The sequence below is a fragment of the Arachis hypogaea genome, chromosome 3, assembly GCF_003086295.3.
Source record: "Arachis hypogaea cultivar Tifrunner chromosome 3, arahy.Tifrunner.gnm2.J5K5, whole genome shotgun sequence".
Classification (NCBI taxonomy): domain Eukaryota; kingdom Viridiplantae; phylum Streptophyta; class Magnoliopsida; order Fabales; family Fabaceae; genus Arachis; species Arachis hypogaea.
Genome location: NC_092038.1, coordinates 66,354,906 through 66,363,802, shown reverse-complemented (window position 1 = coordinate 66,363,802; position 8,897 = coordinate 66,354,906). Strand labels below are relative to the sequence as shown.

Here is an 8,897-nt window from a genome sequence, read left to right as displayed (position 1 = left end):
ATGCTGAATATTGCAGAATTTTCAGTTTTGCACTCCAAACTTCCGACGCGCATAACTTTTTTGTTTTAAAACATTTTTTATCTGTTATTCAAATGGAGTAAACTCCATGGACCCAATTTTCATATGAAAAAAGTTTGAAAAATTTGGGGGGTCCAAATGCCAAGTTATGGCTCGCCGAAGTTCAACCAAAAATAAGATTTTCGCAAAATCTTCCAAACCCCTATTTTCACAAAACATGAATTACTAACCATATCCAATCAACCATACCCTTCTCCAAAACATACCAAAATCATAGCAACACAGCTCTGAATACTACCACAACCAAGCATGTCATAATCTTAAGCAATCTTATATATGAATTACTCAATTATACCAACAAGTGCATCAATATATCACCACATACTCATATTTATTCATATCATATTGTCCTTTATCATTAATTATCATTTAACATTCCATTATCATCACAACCATCAATCACTAAAACAATACCTATCCTATCCAACAATTATCATCAAAGGTGCTAAGTAATTAACATAATCATGCAAATCCAACCAATCTTATGGTCATCTAGCCCAAGTTTTCCTAAGACATTATATATTAAATACGAGAAACCTAAACCTTACCTTGGTCGATTTTCACGTATAACTCGAGACACCACCAAGGCACTAAACACAACCCCAAAGATCCAAAATCTCCAAAGTAATGACAGCTTAACTCCTCCAAGTCTCCAATGTTTACGACCAAGCTCCAAATCACATATATACTCACCTAATTCACTTTTATCACATATACATATACAGAATTCAATACCCACATACTTAACCAATGAATTCACTATGGGTTAAGAATCCTTACCGTACCCACGGACCAAACGAACCAAGCCCCACAATTCTCGCAAGCTTGATCGAAGCTAAAGTACCAAAGCCAACAAAATCTCAATATATATACTCACAAATTTTGAAGATCAAGGGGTAGAGAAATTGGAGTGAGATTAAGGATTACCTAGGAAATTGTTCTGACAGATTTTTAGAGCTCAATGCAGTGGTCACGTGGCCATAAACGGTGCGACGATCAGAGCTCGGAGTAGCAAGATATGGTGGTTTGAAATCAAAACCAAGGGTTTGCTCTTGTTCCCCTTGCCTTGAGCATTGCTTCAGTGTGTTTTTGGCTAAAGGGAAGAAAAAGATTGACTCTTCTTAAGTCATTGGGCTGATGGGTTGAGCCTTGGGCCTATTGTGGACCTGGTTTGACAGTTTGGCCCGTTCGGTCCAATTTTGGGCCAAATTCTTTAAAATTAGTGTCAAAATTCTTGTTTTAATTAGCTCTATCTTATTTTACTATAAATTTTATATTTCTTATTTATTTTATTAAAATTTAATTTATTGATTAATTATTCGCTAATTTTATGGGGTTTACAAGAGAGATCTAGAAAGTTCTAGCTTAGACAAGAGTGCATTAGTCTTATTGAAATCTACGAAGTCCTTGGTTCCTCATACAGAAACCATGAAATTCCTAGTATTTTTATATCAATTTTTTAGGATTTGTAGATTCACTGGTCAATTATGGAGGCATTAATTCGGATGAAAAGGAAGAAAGCCAAATCGCACACTTTGGATAAGATAGTGAAAATATGGTTGGAAAGATTGAACTTGCACACATGAGAGACATAGTCAATTCAGTGAGTAGAAAAGAGCCATCAAACCATGGTATTTGAACCCAAAGATTGGGTATGGATTCCTTAGAGGAAAAAAGAGCTTCTCATTCAAGATTCGAGGACGAATCTTTTTGAAGAGGGAGAGGATGATACGTGTTCAGGAGGGCATTTTCGTCATTTTAGAGCTAAGAGGGCAGAATGGTAATCTCGTCACATTCAAAGATCTGAATACTAGAAGAATCGTACCATATTGGTCTTGGACATAAAGAAAACCAAGAGTTTGTTGATGAATCCATATTTGATGAGATATTTTGACTTGATTTGGACGGATTTTGTCACATAAACCTACACTTAAGCACTAAATAGTATACTTTTGTGAATTCTCCCTAATTTATACTTAAATGTGAAAACATGCATTTTTGTGCTTAAATTAGTGATTTTAATTCCACTTCTATGCCATTCGATGCCGTGATATATATTTTGTGAGTGATTTTAGGTCATTTAGGCAAGATTGGCTAGGCAAAAGTGGAAGAAAGCAAGTATAAGGAAGAACACCTGAAGAAAACAAGGAAAGAACCCTTAGCACATTCCAAGCCAAGATTCCATTTATGCTTTAAATTCACACACATTTACATCAATCCTTTTTATACCTTACTTGTCTATATTACATAGTTAGTTCTTTAATTCCTTTATTAGTTCATTAATTGCAATTTTGGATATTCTTTTATTTCTTTATATGTTCATCTCTTCATTGAAAACCCCTTGAACCTCACAACCGAAATTGTATACTCATTGGTCTCAACTGTCCTTAGGAGACGACCCGGGAATTGAAAACTCCCGGAATTAAATTAGTTTTGAATAGTGACATCTTTGAATTCAAAGTTTGGTTGTTGGCTAATTGTCGGGTTGGTAGCTATACTTGCAATGCCTATCTTGTTTTGAGAGAAAAAATTCCTAACCCACCTTGGGCCGACCACCAAGTTTTTGGCGCCATTGCCGAGGATGCAATTGGTGTCATGTTCTTGGTTGTTGTAAATATGTCATTAGTGTAAATAGCTTACTTTTTGGTTATTTGGTTATTTTTGCTAATATTTAGGTGATTTTTTTCTTGTTTTATTGATTTTTTTGCTTTTATTTCCTACTTTATCTATGAGCTATCACCCTTGTTGCTTGGAGCTTGGTTGTGGATTGTTTTATAGGGTATGATTAATTCAAGTTGGGATTGCATCAGGGAATGGGAGAACCGATGGAGGGAGGAGCAATCTTCCCCATACTACAACGAGCCAAATCCTCTCTCAAACTCTCCCCTGTGTGAATATAAAACCCAAGGATATGAAAGATACCCCATACATAACCCCCAACCATCAAACCTTCAAGCACCACACCATACACCTCTATGGAATCAAAATGTCTATACACCTTTTTACCAACCATATGAACCATCAACCCTTTATACACCACCTCAATATTCCCACCCACATGACACACCTTCCAACTATACAACCTTTCTGCCAACTTTTGAACCTTCTCTTTCACCTAAATGTAAAGTTTTCCAACCCTTGCCCCAAGAACAACAAGACCTTCAAGCGTTCTTCCAAGAGCAAGAAGGGTTTCGAAAGAAGCAAGGGGAGTTCATGGCCACCAAAGCCGGAGCGGTGAACCGCTTAGCCTCACTATGCTCAAGCAATCAAGACATTCCCCTTGAGGAATGTGGAGTAGCAATGAAGGAGTGTAGAGAGGAGGAGAACATGGAGCCTCAAAGGAAAAAAGAAGAGCTAGGACAAGAATTACAAAAAGAGGAGGAGGGTAGAACTAGTAAACCGGAAGAGGTAAATGGAGAACTAAGGGAGTTTGATCAAGAAGTGAATTGCATCATCAATGATTTTTTTGTCCACCTTGGTCAACCCCCTTAATGATCTTGAGGAAGCTTTCTCCTTGGAGTTTGAGAAAGATAGGGCAGAGCTAGAAAAGAGTGGTGAGGAAGAGGTAGACACCCAAGAAATGAAAGCAACTGTGCAAGAGCTTAATAGGATAACTCCACCCCAAGGACAAATTGAGTGGGTAACAATATCCTCGATGAGCTTCATAGGCTCACATCAATTTTCTCTCTTGGAAACGGATTATCAAGTTAGGGTGCTTCTTGGAGCATTAAGAAGTGAAAGATTGGATGTTGGTTGCCAAGTGGATTCAAGGTATAAATGATGCAAGGCACAATTAGAAAGATTTCAATGTTTATTTGGGTGCTTCAATGGTGACTTGAGACAATGTTCACCTAAGTGCAACAATGAAAATCAACAAGAGAATGATAGAGAAACCAAAGTGTGGGATCTGGGTGTACAACTCTACAACCAACAATTTTGGATCCCAAATTCTTGCTTAAGGTTGCTTAAGAGCTTAATGTACTTCGTTTGGGACCCCGGAGGTCAAATCAAGAGCAAACTTGGTTGGAGATTCAAGAAGGAGTGGAAACATAAGCCGCCCTAGCAAGGATCTCCTCAAAAGTCCAACTTGAGGACTTTAAACCAAAGTGCTAGGTGGGAGACACCACACTATGGTAATATCCTTTTAACCTTCTCTCTTTTAGTTTTTATTTCCTGAATAATTGGGTATGTTGCTCAAATTAGTTAGTTGCATCTTGATGTTTGTTGGGTAATTTTAGTAGACTAAAGTGTTTTTGGAGTTTTAACATGTTTTGGGACATCAAAATCTGTTTTGGATGTCATGATTGGTGATGAGCGGATAATTTATACGCTTTTTGGCATTGTTTTTAGGTAGTTTTTAGTAGGATCTAGCTACTTTTAGGGATGTTTTTATTAGTTTTTATGCAAAATTCACATTTATGGACTTTACTATGAGTTTGTGTGTTTTTCTATGATTTCAGGTATTTTCTGGCTGAAATTGAGGGACCTGAGCAAAAATCTAATAAGAGGCTGACAAAGGACTGTTGATGCTGTTGGATTCTGACCTCCCTACACTCGAAATGGATTTTCTGGAGCTACAGAACTCCAAATGGCGCTTTCTCAATTGCGTTGGAAAGTAGACATCCAGGGCTTTCCAGCAATATGTAATAGTCCATACTTTATTCGAGTTTAGATGATGCAAACTGGCATTCAACGCCAGTTCCATGCTGCATTCTCGAGTAAAACGCCAGAAACACGTCACAAACCAGAGTTAAACGCCAAAAACACGTTACAACTTGGCGTTTAACCCCAAGAGAAGCCTTTGCACGTGTAAAGCTCAAGATCAGCCCAAGCACACACCAAAGTGGGCCCTGGAAGTGGATATCTACACTTAGACTTATTTCTGTAAACCCTAGTAGCTAGTTTAGTATAAATAGAACTTTTTACTATTGTACTGGAGATCTTTTTACCATTTTTCGAATTCATATGTCCATTGGGAAGGCTGGCCACTCGGCCATGCCTGGACCATCACTTATGTATTTTCAATGGCGGAGTTTCTACACACCATAGATTAAGGTGTGGAGCTTTGCTGTACCTCGAGAATTAATGCAATTACTATTGTTCTTCTATTCAATTCAAGCTTATTCTTATTCTAAGATATTCGCTGCACTTTAACCTGATGGATGTGATGATCCGTGACACTCATCATCATCCGTCCTTATGAACGCGTGCCTGACAACCACTCCCGTTCTACCTTAGATCGAGCACGTGTCTCTTAGCCTCCATTCCGAAAGATCGGAGTCTTCATGGTATAAGCTAGAATCCATTGGCAGCATTCTTGAGAATCCACAAAGTCTAAACCTTGTCTGTGGTATTCCGAGTAGGATTTAAGGATTGAATGACTGTGATGAGCTTCAAACTTGCGAGTGTTGGGCGTAGTGACAGACGCAAAAGAATCACTGGATTCTATTCCGACATGATCGAGAACCGACAGATGATTAGTCGTGCTGTGACAGAGCATTTAGACCATTTTCACTGAGAGGACGGGAAGTAGCCATTGACAACAGTGAAACCCAAGATACAGCTTGTCATGGAAAGGAGTAAGAATGATTGGATGAAAGCAGTAGGAAAGCAGAGATTCAGAAGGAACATAGCATCTTCATGCACTTATTTGAAATTCCCACCAATGAATTACATAAATATCTCTATCTTTATTTTATGCTTTATTCATTCTTATTTTTGAAAACCATTATAACCATTTGAATCCGCCTAACTGAGATTTACAAGATGACCATAGCTTGCTTCACACCAACAATTTCCGTGGGATCGACCCTTACTCACGTAAGGTATTACTTGGACGACCCAGTGCACTTGCTGGTTAGTTGTGCGAAGTTGTGACAAAGTGTGATTCACGTTTGAGAGCTCCAAGTTTATTGGCGCCATTGTTGATGATCACAATTTCGTGCACCAAGTTTTTGGCGTCGTTGCCGGGGATTGTTTGAGTTTGGACAACTAACGGTTCATCTTGTTGCTCAGATTAGGTAATTTTCTTTTCAAAAAGTTTTCAAAAATCTTTCAAAAATTTTTTATTTTGTTTTCGTTTTTCTAAAATGATAATTTTTGAAAAAATACAAAAGAATTTAATAATATCATAAAAACCAAAATATTTTTGTATTTCTTGTTTGAGTCTAGTGTCAATTTCTAAGTTTGGTGTCAATTGCATGTTTCAAAAACTTTTGCATTTTTCGAAAATTCATGCATGTGTTCTTCATGATCTTCAAGTTGTTCTTGACAAGTCTTCTTGTTTGATCTTCATATTTTCTTGTTTTGTGCTTTTGGTTGTTTTTCCTATGCATTTTTGCATTCATAGTGTCTAAGCATTGAAAATTTCTAAGTTTGGTGTCTTGCATGTTTTTCTTTTCTTGAAATTTTTTTCAAAAATAAGTCTTGATGTTCATCTTGATCTTCAAAGTATTCTTGGTGTTCATCTTGACATTCATAGTGTTCTTGCATGCATCATGTGTTTTGATTCATAATTTTCATGTTGTGGGTTATATTTGTGTTTTTCTCTCTCCTCATTAAAAATTAAAAAAAATCAAAAAAATATATTTTCCTTATTTTACTCAAAATTTTGAAATCTTTGGGTTGACATAGTCAAAATTTTTTAAAATAAGTTGTTTATTGTTAGTCAAGTCAAGATTTCAATTTTAAAAAATCCTATCTTTTCAAAATCTTTTTCAAAAATCAAATCTTTTTCATTTTTCTTCTTATTTTTCGAAAATTTTAAAATTTATTTTCAAAATCTTTTTCTTATCTTTATTTCAAAATTTCGAAAACTTTACTAACAATTAATGTGATTGATTCAAAAATTTGAAGTTTGTTACTTTCTTGTTAAGGGAGGTTCAATCTTTAAATTTTAGAATCATATGTTTTAGTTTCTTGTTGGTCAAGTAATCAAATTTTAATTTTAAAAATCAAATCTTTTCCAAAATATCTTTTTCAATCATATCTTTTCAAAATATTTTTTTTAAATCATATCTTTTTCAAAATCAATTTCAAAATCTTTTCTAACTTCTTATCTTTTCAAAATTGATTTTTAAATCTTTTTCAACTAACTAATTGACTTTTTGTTTGTTTATTATCTTTTTCAAAACCACCTAACTACTTTTCTCTCTCTAATTTTCGAAAATCCCTCACCCTTTTTCAAAATTCTTTTTACTTAACTAATTGTTTCAAATTTTAATTTTAATTGTATTTCTTCTCTTAATTTTCGAAAATCACTAACTATTTTTCAAAATAATTTTCGAAATTCTCTCTCTCTCATCTTCTTCTATTTATTTATTCATTTACTAACACTTATCTTCATCTTAAAATTCGAACCCTCTCTTCTCTTCTGTGTTCGAATTTTTCTCCTCCTTCTTCTATTCTTTTCTTCTTCTACTAACATAAAGGAATATCTATACTGTGACATAGAAGATTCCTCTTCTTTTTTGTTTTCTTCTTTTTCATATGAGCAGGAGCAAGGACAAGGACATTCTTGTTGAAGCAGATCCTGAACCTGAAAGGACACTGAAGAGGAAGCTAAGAGAAGCTAAAGCACAACAATTCAGAGAAAACCTTACAGAGAATCTCAAAAAAGAAAGAGACATGGCCAAACCCAATAACAATGGTGGAGGCACAAGGAGGATGCTTGGTGATTATACTACACCTACTTCCAACTTTTATGGAAGAAGCATCTTAATCCCTGCCATTGGAGCAAACAATTTTGAGCTAAAGCCTCAACTAGTTGCTCTGATGCAACAGAACTGCAAGTTCCATGGACTTTCATCAGAAGATCCCTATCAGTTTTTAACTAAATTCTTGCAGATCTATGATACTGTTAAGACTAATGGAGTAGATCCTGAAGTCTACAGGCTCATGCTTTTCCCTTTTACTGTAAGAGACAGGGCTAGAACATGGTTGGACTCACAACCTAAAGATAGCCTGGACTCTTGGGATAAGCTGGTCACGACCTTCTTGGCCAAGTTCTTTCCTTCTCAAAAGCTGAGCAAGCTTAGAGTGGATGTTCAGACCTTCAAGCAAAAAGATGGTGAATCCCTCTATGAAGCTTGGGAAAGATACAAGCAATTGACTAAAAAGTGTCCTTCTGGCATACTTTCTGAGTGGACCATTTTTGATATATTCTATGATGGTTTATCTGAGCTTTCTAAGATGTCACTGGACCATTCTACAGGTGGATCCATTCACCTAAAGAAAACGCCTACAGAAGCTCAAGAACTCATTGACATGGTTGCAAATAACCAATTCATGTACACCTCTGAGAAGAATCATGTGAGTAATGGGACGCCTCAGAAGAAGGGAGTTCTTGAAATTGATGCTCTAAATGCCATATTGGCTCAGAACAAAATGTTGACTCAGTAAGTCAACATGATTTCTTAGAGTCTGAATGGATTGCAAAATGCATCCAACAGTACTAAAGAGGCATCTTCTGAAGAAGAAGCTTATGATCCTGAGAACCCTGCAATGGCAGAGGTGAATTACATGGGTGAACCCTATGGAAACATTTATAATTCCTCATGGAGAAATCATCCAAATTTCTCCTGGAAGGATCAACAAAAGGCTCAACAAGGCTTTAATAATGGTAGAAGAAACAGGCTTAGCAATAACAAGCCTTTTCCATCATCTTCTCAGCAACAGACAGAGAATTCTGAGCAAAGCCCCTCTAGCTTAGCAAACATAGTCTCTAATCTATCTAAGGCCACTTTAAGTTTCATGAGTGAAACAAAATCCTCCATTAGAAATTTGGAGGCACAAGTGGGTCAGCTGAGTAAGAAAATCAC

At 36.2% G+C, this 8,897-nt stretch overlaps 1 non-coding gene across 1 annotated transcript; it reads right to left on the bottom strand.

Moving 5' to 3' along the window:
• Window positions 1-8,106: 8,106 nt before the first annotated feature.
• Window positions 8,107-8,210, bottom strand: LOC112793627 (small nucleolar RNA R71). The gene has a single exon (XR_003198327.1). It is a non-coding gene; the product is annotated as a small nucleolar RNA R71 (small nucleolar RNA).
• Between the last annotated feature and the right edge of the window lie 687 nt (window positions 8,211-8,897).